Source organism: Drosophila navojoa, chromosome X (genome assembly GCF_054131105.1).
Source record: "Drosophila navojoa isolate 15081-1374.11 chromosome X, UAZ_NAV_1.0, whole genome shotgun sequence".
Classification (NCBI taxonomy): domain Eukaryota; kingdom Metazoa; phylum Arthropoda; class Insecta; order Diptera; family Drosophilidae; genus Drosophila; species Drosophila navojoa.
Window position 1 is genome coordinate 22,266,713 of NC_142895.1, and position 15,511 is coordinate 22,282,223.

At 41.4% G+C, this 15,511-nt stretch overlaps 1 long non-coding RNA gene across 1 annotated transcript; it reads left to right on the forward strand.

Moving 5' to 3' along the window:
- Positions 1–263: 263 nt before the first annotated feature.
- LOC149090707 (uncharacterized) lies at positions 264–13,906 on the forward strand. Its single transcript, XR_016197335.1, has 3 exons — positions 264–374; positions 1,339–1,423; positions 13,867–13,906. It is a non-coding gene; the product is annotated as an uncharacterized LOC149090707 (long non-coding RNA).
- Positions 13,907–15,511: the final 1,605 nt, after the last annotated feature.

Below are 15,511 nucleotides of genomic sequence, written 5' to 3' on the forward strand. Positions count from 1 at the left end.
TAATCATAGTGGTCATGCATTGTGCACCGACAGCTTCAAAGACTCTCAAACTTACATTCATATACATATGTACATATCTAAAGTTTGCAGCGATAAGATAACATTTTATGACTTGGGTGTTTTGATTTGCATTATTTATATTAATATAAAACGTATACTTCTGCTGCTTCTGCTGCTGCTATAGTAGTAGTACATGTGCATGTGTTCAAGTCAGGGTATTTAGCAGTCACTGCGCCATAATTAGCGTCGCTTGTTTTGTTTGTCTTTGCCTCGCCTTGGCTCGCCTCACTCGCTCGTACTCTTCGCGCAGCGAAAAACTGTTTGCTCTTCGCCCTGTGCCGACGCTCGCCCCGTTTGCCCCGTTCGCGACAAAAGTAGGTGAAAGGTCTTCAACCTTTTTGCATGAAAACAAAATTGTGCAGGGCATGGCAAAAGGGGGCGGGCATACATTTACATGCACAATTATATGCACTTGCATGTATACATATACATATGTGTGTACGTGTGTGTGTTTATGTGCAGTGCAGTTCTCGCTTCAAGTTGATATATTTGTGTTCTTGTGTAGTGCAAAAAAGAAATAGAAAAATTCAAATGCAATGCGCAAAGGCGAGCAAAGTGCACGGCCACGTGGAATGTGCGGCCAAAGAGACGCTAAGCGAATAGTACTGTTAGGGGGGCACAGACTGACTGACTAACCGACTGAGCGAGCCAACTGTAAATGCGACTGCAATCATTTGCTATATTTAGCAAGGGGGAGCGCAAAAGCATTCACACACGCACGCACATTGCCTGGACTTGGACCTATCCCAATAGCCCAGCGCAGGCGGCAGGTCGCGTTGGCAGCGACGCGTCGCGCTTTTTCCTTTGTTATTTTCGTTTTGCTTTTTTTTCTTCTTCTGCTACCTGCGAGAGACGGCAATGAAAGCTTTCTGCAAGAGGGAAGATGAGCAGCAGCTGTCGTTGTTGCTGCTGAGAGCTTTTTTGGCAAATGCACTGCAAGCAACAACAATGACACACAGTCGTCCCTCACCGCGACCCTCAAAAGCTTTTTTTGTAGTAGAGACAGCGTCGCAGACATAGATATTGATTTTTAGCCTTAGCTCCCGCAATTACCTGGGCCATAGCAAGCATCGGCCAGCCTGTTCCAGGGTATATAGGGTATATGACCTAGCGTGCAGCGTCGAAAATAAAACCAGGGTCATGCCGTGGTCAGCCCTCGGCTACTGACTTTCCATCTGACTTTTGGGCCGTCCTCTACAGCACTCACCTGTAGCATCAAATCATTTATAGTCGCAATTAAAATTAACTCTCGCTTTTCTTTTCGCGTCTTTCTTGCAGCCAACTCCAATTCCATCTGTGCGGAGCAGGACTCGCAGCCGTAGACGTTGCCAGAGCAGCCGCTGCCTCGCTTACTGTTAACTCGGTAAGTAATAATCTATTTTACAGCTATGAGCGATCTGAGAAAGGTCGCGCAAAGATCGCGAAAAAGAAGTCAGTTATTTGGAGACAAATTTTGATTGCAGCCATGGTACTAGACGAATCAAGATAAATATATGTATGCGTATTTGTTTGTGGATAACATTTTACTGACCGTTATTTAATATTCGAAGATTTTTAAATTCAATAACAATCAAATGCTGTCATATTTATCGATTTACTTAGTTACGATATGTTTGTATTGATATATCGATATTTGGCTTCAACAAGGTTTCAATATGGACGAAGTCAGACTCACAGAAGCCTCTGCAGTAGTTAATCAAATACAAACAAGCAAATAACCACACAGACTCACACTCTCACACGTATACGCACATTAATACATATATCCAACAATATATACCCTTTCAATAACAACAACATGAAAAGCAACTGCAACTGCGAAAACAAGAAAATCAAAAGGCGAATTAGAAGCGCAGCAAAAATGCAAAAAAAAAGAGTAAAGCACATACAAAGCAGACAGCTGTATGTGTGTGCATGAGTGTGTGCATGTATGCATATAGAAGAAGAAGAAGAGAAACTGTGCCAATGCCCTGACAACGGCACAAGGTGATGATGCAAACGGCAGCGGCAGCGGCGCACGAAATGACGCCAATTGCAATGAGATGGGAGGCAGATGTAAAAGGCATAGATGGCAATGCGATCAGGAGGTGTGGGACAGAGGGAGAGAGAAAGAGAGAGAGCGAGCGAGGAAAGAAGAGCTTGCCAGCAAACAGGGGCTGGCAAGGCAGCTAGAGATGGACAAGCGCAACTGGGAGTGGAGAGTGAGAGTGAGAGGGAGAAAGAAAGCGCGCAGAAGAGAGGTGGAATAGCTAGGACAACGGTTAATAAGCAGCCGAGTTGTGCAATGAAGGCTTAATCGACTAGCTGTTGCTCTGTAAATAGCTGCGATGAGTGATAGACAGACCTATATATGTATATACATCTATATGTATATACATATACATATATATATATTTGTATAAACATAATTATGAAATATGCTTATTTAGAGGTTAGGCTAGGGCATCTAATAGTCAAGTAAAATGTTCAGTATGCTATTATATTTTATCTTGATAGCGCTGCTGCTTATGTCTATGTAAAATAATATGTTGACCATATGTGATATATGTATATGTATGTGTATAGCATATCTGCTAAACCAATATGCCCTAGTTGTATTTCAATGAAAACGTAAAAAACAATTTGCTGATGACGAGCCGTGCAATGTTGTTGCTGTTGCTCCTGCTGTTTGAATATACAACATAACATGCCACAGACGCAAACATACACACACACACACACATACAAACACACACTTGACATAGGCGCACAGTCGGTGGTTTAAAGGCAGACAACTGTGCACCCCCCAATCCGCCAATCCCAGCCGCTTACCTTTTAATGAAGTCAACGTTGCAAGCGCTTGTTACGGCTGCACTAGGAAGGCCGGGGTGAATTTGTCGAGGCCATTGGCGGTTGCAGCCAGTCGAGTGGGGGAGGCGCAAACAAGGAAGTGAGTTGTTTTTTCGCTTTTCTCTTTTTAAATGGGAATAAGAGAGAGAGAGAGGTTGAAAGTGTGTGTGAGGTAGAGATGTCTTGACCAAGAGGTTGTCGTTTGAGTATCCATTTGGTCATTTTTCAAGTGTTTGAATAGTGCTGCAGTAGCCACTGCCAAGTCAATCCGCCAGCTACCCCCAACATGTAGCCTCACTGTCTTATCCACCGCCAGTCCCACTGTGCCCACGATTTCGCATTGCAAACATTGCGCGCAACTTCACCCACTTTCGACTTCCCATCAACTTTTGCTCTTATGCAATGGAAAGTGCCAAAGCAAATCAAAGCAAAACGCAACGAGTAAAAAAGCCATAAAAAGAAACAACTAGAATACAAAGAACACAGACAACACATGGATAGACCTGGGCATGGCTGAACGTTTTTTGGCTTCTAGGAAAGTGTTAGAGATGTGCGAAAAGTCGAAGTTAATGGAACACCGTTCATTAGCCATAAAATGAGTAAAATCTTTTTATGAACGGTTTCTAAAATATCATTCAAATGAAAGATATTGATTTATATCGATTGAATATATATCGACATATCGATTATATATTAATAAAATAATAAATAAGAATAATAGATTATCACAATTGATTTGTATAATCTTAGTATTGATATAATGAATCTATTGAGAAGCTATGGATATACATATATTAATCGGTACACACATATCTATAGTAGATATAAAGATATATCGATTAATATAATAATTCATAATTCATTCATGCTCCATCACAATGACAGCAGTACAGGGTAAATTATAGTCGGTCAAGCTCTTGCCATTTATGTATGTGTTTTTGCTTATGTGTGTGAGTCACGATTGCATTCGATTCGCTTGGCGGCTGCCTCAAGCGCCGATTGCCAACTGCCAACAGCCGCCATTGACTCGTTGACCGAGCGACTCACTGAGCAAACTATGCACGCACACACACACACACACACACACACACATACACATACATATGTAGCCATATCTGTAGTGTTGTGCGGCGTGCAATTGTGCGCCACCTTTTGAATTGAAAATAGTTTTTAGCAAAATCGAAAGTTCAATAAACTTTCACGTAATCGACAAATTGTGAGCAACATGAATGTGGTTGTTGTCGTTGTTGTTGTTGTTGTTGCTGAAGCTGCTGCTGTTGAGGATGCAGTTGGGTGTGCAAATTGTTGTTGTCGCGCCGTTGTTTGGCCGCATTCAATGTTGAATATGCATATGTGCGCGGCCAAGGGGGCGTATGCGTAATGTGATTTGCACATTGCGTATACGCAACGGTTGACGGTCAAACAATAACATTTTGCCAGCACCAGGCCGCAAATTAATATGCAAATACAAGCAGACATAAATACACGCACACATGTATATATACAGATATCTAAATAGGTGTATAGCAGTGCGTATAGCATTGAGAAATTATTGCATTGCCAATTCCGTTGCATTAGGCGGCCAGAGTGTATAGCTCGTGCTCGCTCCCTCGCACGCTAGGTCCACCAGTTGCTACCCTTCTGGCGCAAAAGAAAGTAAACGGGCGAACAGAAAAAAAAAAATGGAAAAAAATACAGTCAGCCACACGGAAAGAGTGAAAATAAATGAAATTACATAAAAGTAACAACGAACCCACAAAAGCAACAGCAACAATCACATGAATGCCAATCAGGCAATGCGACCAAAGCAAAAGCAACAACAACAACAGTAACAACAACGGCAAATAAAGTAAGTAAGCAAACTGTAACAGCAGCTCAGCTCAGTCAGAAGCAGAGTGAAGGAGAAGGAGAGAGCAGGTGTGAGAGCGAGAGAGTTATTTGTGGAGAGCAGCACTCGCTTTAGATCGTCAACATATGATGAACTTTTGTCTCTCTGAATTGTTCCTTCATACATGTTCTGCTCTCTCTCACTTACACACACACTCTCATTTGCTTTAGCTGCTGCTGCTTTCACAACTATTCCCGTTTGGCCTGGCTCAACTTCATTTAAAGCGTCACACCGCTGCGCTGTGCTGCTCTCCACTCTTCACACTCCACGCCACTCTCCACCACTCTCCACTTCACTACACTTCATAGTGCGTGCTTCGCTCTTGTCTGCTTCTTTCCACTCATTCGACGCTTTGCCCGAAATTGGGTCAGCCATTGAACCCGTTGCGACGACGACGTTGTCGGAATTGACGTTGGCGCTGACGTCGTCGCTGGCTGTGCGTCAGCGTCGGCGTGAGCATCGCTGCCACTGTCTTCGTTCAGCCAGCACGTGTTCTTTTAGCTCAGAAGATTGACTTGATAGCAGCTACGTTAGCGACGCTAGCAGAGCAGCAGCAGCGGCAGCAGCAGCGACAGCGACTTAAGACAGCGATCAGCATTCGTTTTGCTGCTTTTGCTTTTGCTCTGCTGCTTTGGCCAAACTGTAAAGATACATATGTACATATGTATGTATGTATGTGAAAACAAAACTTAAGGTTATGGTCACTCGCAGTTACCTGGCTTGACCCGCCGCTGCCCCTCTTATGCCATGCCACGCCCCGCCACGCTACGCAACGCAACGCACAAAAACAAAAATGAAAAAAAAAAAAAAAAAACAAAAAAATAAAGCGACGAGGAGAAAGAAAATATAAGCGAAACAAAATTTCACTTTCACATCAATTACGACGCCAGCTCCATGTTGAAGTACTGTACTTGAAAAAAGCTTCAGCATGTGTGTGTATGTGTGTGTGTGTGTGTGTGCGCTGGCGTCTCTCTACGTGTGTGTGTTTGCGCTTCAAATGGCTGTCAAGTCGCGGCCATCAAAATTGTTTGACGCAGATCGACAGTTAAACAGCTGACACCCCAACCTTCCGCTGCGCTTCACTCTTCGCTCTTCGCTCTTCTCTCGTCTCTCGTCTCTGCTATGGCGCTTTCTTTTTGGACGCCATTTGAATGATGGCTCCTTGCGCATGATTCGCACAAAATGGACATTTCAATTGCTGCCCGAGTGCCGGCGAGCCACCTTCAACTCCAACTCCAGCTCGCGACCCTCACACACACTTGACCTGGCACCCAGCCCCCCCGCTACCCGCTGGCCTCGTCGCCCTGCACGAAGCTTATGTCAATGAACGTTTAATGAACAAATTTACGCCCTTTTCGCAGCCTTCTTTTGTTTTCTTTGCTTGTCAATGCAAGAGATGCCAAAAAAAAAACAAAAAAACTGGAAGTTCAAGTGAGCGTAAAACAGCGTAACGACAGAGGTAGAGAGAGAGATAGAGGGGGAGAGAGAGTGTGGCGGGGAGATAGGGATGGCAAAGGGGAGGCTGCCAGATGGGGTGCGAGGGAGAGCGAATGAGGAGCAGGCTAAAGTCTAGCAGAGAGCCGAGCTTTGCCCGTCGTTCCCCAGTCACGGTTACAGCTGACAGTCACAATTACAGTCACAGTGACAGTCACAGCTTCAATTGTCAGAGAGATTTGGTAACTAAAAATACCGAGAAAATATACCAAAGTAGAATTGTTTAATCAAGAAAGTTAATTTTGTAACTCTTTATTAACACTGAAGACTGAAGGAAAAGATTCAGAATATTTGAGATACTGCTAGCGTATATATCATAGGGGGTATTCATGTATACCATTCCTAAGATATTCTAAGATATTCTTGGTAGCGCTAGTTATGCCCTATAATCTTTGCATATATCACTACTGAAACAGATTATAAACTCGATAAATATGCTAAACTAAATTTGTATCATTTTTTTTAGGTTTCTTAAATAGCTTGAATCGTTTCGAAAAATCAGAATTAATTAATTTTTATAAATGGCTGTAAAATATAGAATGATGTAGCTTTGGGTATCAATGTCTAGGTATACTCAATGGGAGATGTTAAGGGCTTACATGTAGTCATCTGGGCATACTAAATCAATAAATTCCGATACTTGATCGATAAATATAGGACAGCAATAAATGGCATATATTAATACAGTTTACTCTAGATAATAATAATAATAATGATTCCACTTTAATATATTCACACTCATCAATTTGATTCTAATTTTAAAGAGATGTTAGTTAAGTTGTATTGTAATAGTACTAGAAATGAAATCGGTTTTTGAAAATTCTAGAAGATAGAATTGTATAAATGAAGTACAAATTAAGTAAATTTTATGGAAATGAAATAAGGATGTACATTGAAAGTTCTACAATAACTTTGTCTGTTCTGCATGGGAAAGTATTAAGGTTATTATTAGATTTGGGCATATGTACCCTAAAATTTATGAAGTTGATCGATAAATATGGCAAACGAATCGTTAAAATGTTTAAATCTCTATTTTTTTTTTTATAGATTAGCGATATTTGAATATGAATATATATATTTTACATAAATAAAATATGGATATATATATTTTCTAGTGCTATATCCATATATACATATATAATAATATTACTAGAAAATATATATATGTATATAGAAAAAAAATATATTTTTTATATATCTGTAATAATACTAGAAAATATATATATAGAAAAAAAATATATATTTTATAGTATATATATATGTATACAGTATATATATATATATATATATATATATATATATATGGATAGGTTTCTCCTGGCAGGATATATCAAAATTGTTCTGCTTCTTCTTTGCTATTAATTGAAATTTAATATTTATTGCTTCTCAGTTCATATCTCGATTCAGTTTTTCCCCTCTCCCCCTCACTCTCTCTCTCTCTCTCTCTCTCGCTCTTTAACATTTTGGACCATTTGCTGGGCACTACAAATTCATGAAACTTGGCTAAGACGGCACTTCAAAGGGCCAGCTACTTAGTTAGATTGTTAGCTGTTGCTGTTGTTGTTGTTGTTGTTGTTTTTTCTTGTATTTGCATTTGTTAAGTTTGTAGTTATTATTATTATGATGAGTTGTTGTTGTTGTTGTTGTTGTTTCTGGTCTCTGCTGAGGGTAGCGACCCAGCGGCTGTGGCGTCAATATGGAAACCGGTTACAGTTACACTCAGTTGATACAAAAAAAAGCAAAAAAAAGAAAGAAACGAAACAAAAACCGTTGTTTCTTTTTTTTGGGGGTCAACACACATACACATACATATACATATATATGTGTGTGTGTGTGTATCTCAGCTGCAGCTCTTATATTTAGCTTTGCCTGCAATCTGTCCCTCTGTCTTGTGTCCCCCCCCTCTCTCTCTCTCTCTCCCTCGCTCTATCTCTCTTTCCCGCTCTCTCTCTCTCTCTCTTTCCCCCACACACACGCTTTAGCCAGCGCTAAATATGACTTGTCACACCTTTCTTTTGCCCCCCTCCCGCGCTGCCCCCGATGCCACCGCTCGCGGTTCTCTAGTTTCTCTCCAGTCTCCATCGTTGTTGTTGTTCGTATCTCGCTTGATTCTGTTGCCCTTTATTTTGGCTGTCTCGTTGTTGTTGTTGTTGTTGTTTTGGCTTATAATATTATATATGTACATATTTCGGTCTCTCTTTTCTTATTTCTTATAGCTTTTTTTTTTCCATCAGAAAATAAACTTGAACTTGCCCGTTCACTTTTACTCCATATCTTTCCCTTTTGCTCTGACTCCCCATCTCTGGCTCTCTCTTTCTCGCACAGGCATACACACACTCTCTAACTCTCCCTCTCTCACTCTCTGTCCTGCTCTCTCCTCCTACTCTCTGTCTGTTTGTTTTGCTCTTTAACCGAGAGCTGGGGCCGGGGCCGGGGCTGGGGCAGAGCGCTGGGCGGGGAGGGGAAGCACAGATTACATCGCATCGTTGGTCGTTGATCATGAAAAGTTTTAATTCAAGTTTAGTGAAATTTATGGAATGAGACTCAAATACCTAATAAGACTATGCGGAAGGGAGAGAGAGAGAGAGAGATGCTCAGATTGAGGGACATGGAGCGGAGAAAGGGGAAGTCAAGTTCAAAGTGCAAAGAGTGTGCACTGGATGAAATTACGATTCCAAAAAAGTATTTTCATTGAAATATGAAACCAGAAAGCAAGCGTGAATTACGAGCTAGATGACATCAATATGGAAGGCATATAACTCTATATGTATATGAAGAGAGAGATAGAGAGAGAGAGAGAGAGAGAGAGAGAGAGAGAGAGAGAGCTAGAGCGAGAGTGAGAGAGCGAGTGAAAGAACAAAATAAAATGGGAAAAGATTTAGATATATGGGGAGAACGACAGGACATAGAGAGAGACAGAGAGAAAGAGAGAGAGAGAGATAGAGAGAGAGATAGATAGATAGAGAGAGAGATAGAGAGAGATAGAGAGAGAGAGAGAGAGAGAGATAGAGAGAAAGACAGAGAGAAGAAGACAGAAAAAGAGAAAGACGAAGGGAGAGACAGACAGTGACAGTCAGTGAGAGAGAGAGAGAGAGAGATAGAGAGAGAGAGAGGGAGAGATTGATGATGAAAACGAAAGACTGATACAATGACTGTTTGAATGATAGACTGAGTGACTGATCAATAGCTATACAAATTATCTACAGTCTTGATAGACAAATTGACTTGACTGAATCAAGTGATTGACTTATTGACTGACTGTTTGACTGACTAAAAAGTAGCTCACATGAAAAAATGATTGATTGATCGAAACTGACTTGACTTGAAGTGAATTGTATTCCTTGATTGACCAAACTCAAATTGATGTACTGACTGATTGATGTATGGATGAAGATGTTAACTATTTGACTGATTGACAGCGGAGTTAACTTTGTGATTGATAAGTTGCTTAAGTATGATTTAATTTGATTTAATGTGTTTATCAATGACTGATTGAGTGACTGATTGACAGACTGATTGAGTGCTTGAGAAATTCTTTGCTTGTGAAACTTTAAATGATCTATTGACGGACTGCAAAACCTTGATTGATCAATTGATTGAACTACTCTCGATAGGTATATTAACTACTTGAGTGATTGACTGATTGATAGTCTGATTGATGCTCCGATTGGCATTGAATTGAATGTATAATCAATCAATTGACTGACGATTTGTCTGCTGAATACAGTCTGTAACAGTTTGATTGACTGATTGATTGATCGGCTGACAGATTGAAGCACTGCTGTATGCTCTGTAGAGGTGCTCGCCGATTCGCTGATTGCATTTGCTTCTGCTCAATGCTCTAGCTGTAACGCCCACGACAGCCGCCAAATGCGGCAGGCGAAAGTTTACTGGGACTATGACCGCTTAGAATGTCTACACACACACACATACGCACACACACAGGCACACATACAGGCACACACATGCGGAACAGACTCTGGAACTTGAAGCGGAATTTTTGTTGCTGTTGTTGTTGTTGTCTTTTAGTTTTAGTATTCTTGTGTGTGTGTGTGTGTGTGTGCAACGAGGGAGTGCAACTGCGGCTCGGGGGCGGGGCTGGGCTGCAATGCTGGGGGGCCACATAGAAGTGTCTGCTGGCAGTGGCAATGTGTGCGTGTGTGTGTGTGTGTGTGTGTGTGCTTATCTCCGAGTCGTTGCCTTGAATGTAGGGCAGTAGTTGGCACTCAAGAGTTGTTGTTGTTGTTGTTGTAGTTGTTGCAGAGAGTGCAGCATGTGCAGCTCATGTCCCCGTCCACATATAGATGCACTTATATGCACACACACACATACACACACACACATACACACACACACACATAGACACATTTGTCGGTGAATTTGCTGTTGTTGGCGGTGCCACAGCTTGTGGCAATGTCATTGACTCTTTCGCCTAGCCTGCCACACGAATTCGGCGTGGAAATTGTTGCAGTCGCTGCTGGTCGCACGTTGATTAAATGTTAGCCACGATGCAAAGGTCGAGGATTTTATGGGCTCGATTGGCTGTGATCTTGGCGCTGCTCCGTTGACTGCGCCAATTAATCGATAGCAGCAATCGTTATCGATTTGTATGCTCAAGTTGAGGAAAGAAGTGAATAGAAGCTTCAACCGGCTAACAAGATGGCACTCCCTTCAGCTACAATCGATAGCACGGACAATTATCGATTATAGCGTCAAAGCACCAAGCACCAAGGGTTATCGATATTAGTGCTTAAGTTGAGGAAACAAGTAAATAATATTCCTAAGTTTCTGCGGGTCGCTTTACCCTCTGGCTATAATCGATAACACATACAATTATCAATTATAGCGTCAAAGTTGAGAGAAAAAGTAAATAGACTTCTAAACACTCTCCTTGCCCGCAGATTAATCGATAGCACCCACTTTGATCGATTTTAGTGATACAAATTGCGATATGAAGTAAATTGAACAATAAACCTTCTACTAGTCCTTACCCTTTTATAGCTATAATCCATAACACACGCAACTATCGATTATAAATCTAAATTTGAGAGCACTCAGCCTTGTCTGTACAAATTAATCGATTGCACAATTAATTATCGATTATAATGTTAAAGCTATAAAGAGAAGTAAATAAAAGTTAAAGTTTTCTATTAGTCACCCTTTCTAGCTATAATCGATAGCACACCCAATTATCGATTATATTTATAAAGATGAAAAATGAAGTCCATTGCAGTCAAAATCCTCTATTAGCCCATATCGCCTTTAGCTTTAGCTTTTCGTTAAATCATAGGCCTCTCCTAATACCCTTAGCCTTGCTTGCGCAAATTAATCGATAATATCTCTATGGATTGTAGTTCAAGTAGGATGTAAGTAGGTGTCAAAACTCTTTACGAGCCCCCATCTCTAATAACTTAGTAAACATCTGACCAAAATAGTTAAAACCAAGAATATTTTGCATTTTCCTGTAATTTTCTCAGATTTTTATAATTCTTGAATTACCGTTAATTTGCGTGGGCTTAACAGCCTGTTTGCCTGGGCTATCCCCAATGGCGCTCCCCTCTTGGTATAAGCTGTCCTTTAGTTTTTTTTATTGGAACAGTTATAAATACTCTCTGAAGTGAGCAGAACATAAATAACGGAGGAAACGAAGATGAAACAGCGCCAAACGGCTGACTCCATCAATGGCAAAGGCAGGCAGTCAGCCAGCCAGCCATATGTATGTATGTATGTGTGTGTGTGTGTGTGTGTGTATGAGTAGCATACAATAAAACATTGCTGTCTCTGTAAATAAGGCATAAAAATTGGGTTAAAAGTTTATAGAGCAATGCAGTGATTTCAAAGCAAGCTACATGTGTGTGTGTGTGTGTGTGTGTGTGTCTATCACCCTTACCCTCTCACTCTCGCTCTCGCTCTGTCTCTCTCTCTCGCTCTGTCCCTCTTTGTCTGTTGATATCAGCTGCCTCAAGTGGTTTTTTACATGGTCGAAGGCTGCGCCAGTTTCGAAGGCGTCGCGCCAACAATGTCGATGAAATGTCGACGCTCCACGTGCGTCCACGTGCCACATATGTATGCCACATATGCCACAGGCCACATGCCACATAATGCGCCAACTGAGGCATTAGCCAGTGTGGGTGGTTGGGGATCGTTGGGTGGGGCGCTGCCAAAATCAAATCATGCCAGACACAAAATCAAATGCAACCCAGTTAACGGTGCAATAAATAAGAAGCAGCCGAGAGCAAAGTGTAAGACATGGACAAGTAGAAGCAGAAGCAGAAGGAGGAAGGAGGTAGGAGGAGGGCAGCAAACATATGAATGCAGTTGCTGCCTCTGCCCAGTCCTCGAAATGCCTGTGATTAGGCGTGCTGCAGATGCTCTATCAGCAGGGGGTGGCCAGGTGGCGGTGCTGCTGTGGTGAGGGGAGGGGAGGGGAGGGGAGGGCTGTGTGTAGGACTAGGCTGGCCCACACGCATCAATAGAAAACGCAAGTAGGGAAATGGTGGAAAGAAAAGCAAATACGCGGGCGCACAGCACAAGGGAAATGCACACACAAGAGCCAAAGCCAAAGCCAAACAGAGAAATAACAACAGCTACAACAACAACAACAACAGCAGCAGCAAAATGAAAGAAACAACATCAGCAACAACAACAAACGAGCGAATGAACAAAACGAACGAGTGAGCGAGCAAACGCATCAACGAATGAACGAGCGAGCGAGCGAGTGAGCGAACCAAACTGAGGAAAATAATAATAACGTGCAAATGAAAAGCTAAGCGAACGTCATGGCAGCGCGCGGGCAGAGAGTAGCGGGCAGCGGGCAGCGGGCAGCAGGCAAGAGCGCGGCATCGTCGTCGTCGCACTGGGTCAAAGACCTGTAGGAGGTCGTTTCAGCCGTTGCAGTGGCAATAGGCAACGTACAATACCACGGCGATGGCGACGACGGCGGCAGATAGCAAAGACACACACACACACTCACACACACACACACATGCAAAGAGAGACATAAAATAACATGAAATACAAAAGCACACAAACACACACACACACACAAATGCAGTGGCAGTGGCAGCGGCGTGCGCTATTGAATAACATAAGCTAACGACGACGACGACGTCAGCTGCGCTGCACATGCAGCCGAGAGCGAGAGAGAGAGAGCAAACGAGCGAGCTAAAGCAACGGAGAGCAAGTCTAGCAGAGAGCCGACGCTAGAGAGCGCACAAAAACGTGAGAGCGTTTAGAAAAGCTTCGTTATGCTGATGACGTTGGCGTTGGCTGCGACTGCGACTGCGGCAGCAGCTGCTGCTGGTGCTGGTGCTGCTTCTGCTGCTGCGGTTGCTGCTCCAACGACCCAGCGACCGAGCGAACGAAAATGAAATCGAAAACAAGAGTGAAATGCAATGCTCCATATTGGTATATTCTAGTATGTTTGTGTGTGTGTGTGTGTGTGAGTGAGAGCGAGAGAGCTGCACTGCGAAGGAGTTGTACAGCAATTACTATGACTATATTTATGACAATGTTAGGCCATACGTTCCACATTCCACATATCGCATTCCACACACCATCTCATGCACAGTTCGCCATTTTCTTTGTTGTTGCAGGCATGCCAGGCAGAGGAACTGCATATATCACGCAATCGTTTGGCAGGATCACAGCATAAAACAGGTGAGCCGATCGCGACAAAGTTGCCAGATCTGGCTTATGCAATACGCTTATGCAATATCTGGCTACACTTTGCACAAACAACACCCACAGCCAGCCAGCCTGTTTCTATGTATTTTACATTTGCATTTGCATTTGCACATTTGCACATTTGCACATTTCCATGTGTGTGTGTGTGTGTGTGTGTGTGTGTGTGTGTGTGTGTGTGTGTGTATGTTTATGCTTCAATGTTGTCCAAGTGCTCCTCAAGGTGTCTGGCCGCCCCTTCAAATGGCAGGCCCACTCCACTCCACTCCACTCCACACTCTACACTCCACACACACTCTTTCAATCCACAAGTGGACGCTGCTCAAAGCTCTGTTGTGAAAGTGAATCCACTTGTGTGCGTGGATTCTTTTAGCAATGCAAATATTTCTAACGTTGCTGTAGAGCAGGGAGTTTCGATTATGATCAATGTGATCAATATTTACAGTGCATATTTATTAGAATTATTAACTAACATAATTATGCCATTTTGGTCTGTACTCAATGCAAAACATAAGCCACTTGAATCCAATGGATTCCACATAGGCAAAAACTTTTACTGTGGATAACAGAGCTTCTGATATTGCCTACACTTGTATAAGAAAGTGTTTACAAATCAAGAAAAGTTTTTTGTTTTCCCAAGTTGAGATTTTTTGAGAAATATAATATAAAAGTTTGTTAGAGAAAGTTTCTTCACATTTTTCTTTTTAGGTCTAAGACATTTATATATTTAGAATAATATGTAGCTTTTTTTTCCCAAGTAGAAGCTAAAAAATTAGATTTATTAGGAATGTTATTTATGTATATAATATGTAAATGTCTTCATAGTTTTTTGGGGCTAATAGCATGTGATCGCTCTAAGATCTATCTTCCATGAAGAGTTCTAAAGCGTTTTCATTTTCCATTTTCGAGCATATGTGTGTCATATATTTATTTTGATATTGTTCATACCACATCACATATCAATCATCACGTTTTTAAATATGTCTTATATACATATATAATATATATATATAATAGAAATATATATATATAATAGAAATTTGTATGGATGATGCTTTATTGTTTTCGTGCCGAACATTATGTGATCATACGACTGTAAGATCATTGGTTTCCATACATGATAAGCAGCTTATGAATTTTCCCTTTAATCTACTCAATTTTCAAGCTCTTCTCATATCTGTCAGATGCTCGCCTTCTCTAATATATCTTTTAATCTTTTTCACTACATTTAGATGTATTTTCTCACTAGAGTTTACTGGATTAGTTTCCATATATAAAGATAGCTTATTAATTCGCCCCGTTCCTCGTTTTTCTCTATTTTATATATATTATATATATCTCTTTGCTTTATTTTGAACTCTACCGTATATAACAATTATTTGAATATGTCATATATGGCATATATACCCCTCCAAGAATGGTTCTACATAGTTTTTGAATAGAGCATTATGTAATTTTATTTATTTATTTATTCCATAAATGAAAACAGTTTATGAATTATCCCTGAAATGGCAAGATCTTCTTTTGTTTACACCTCCCAGCTAAATCTATAAATAC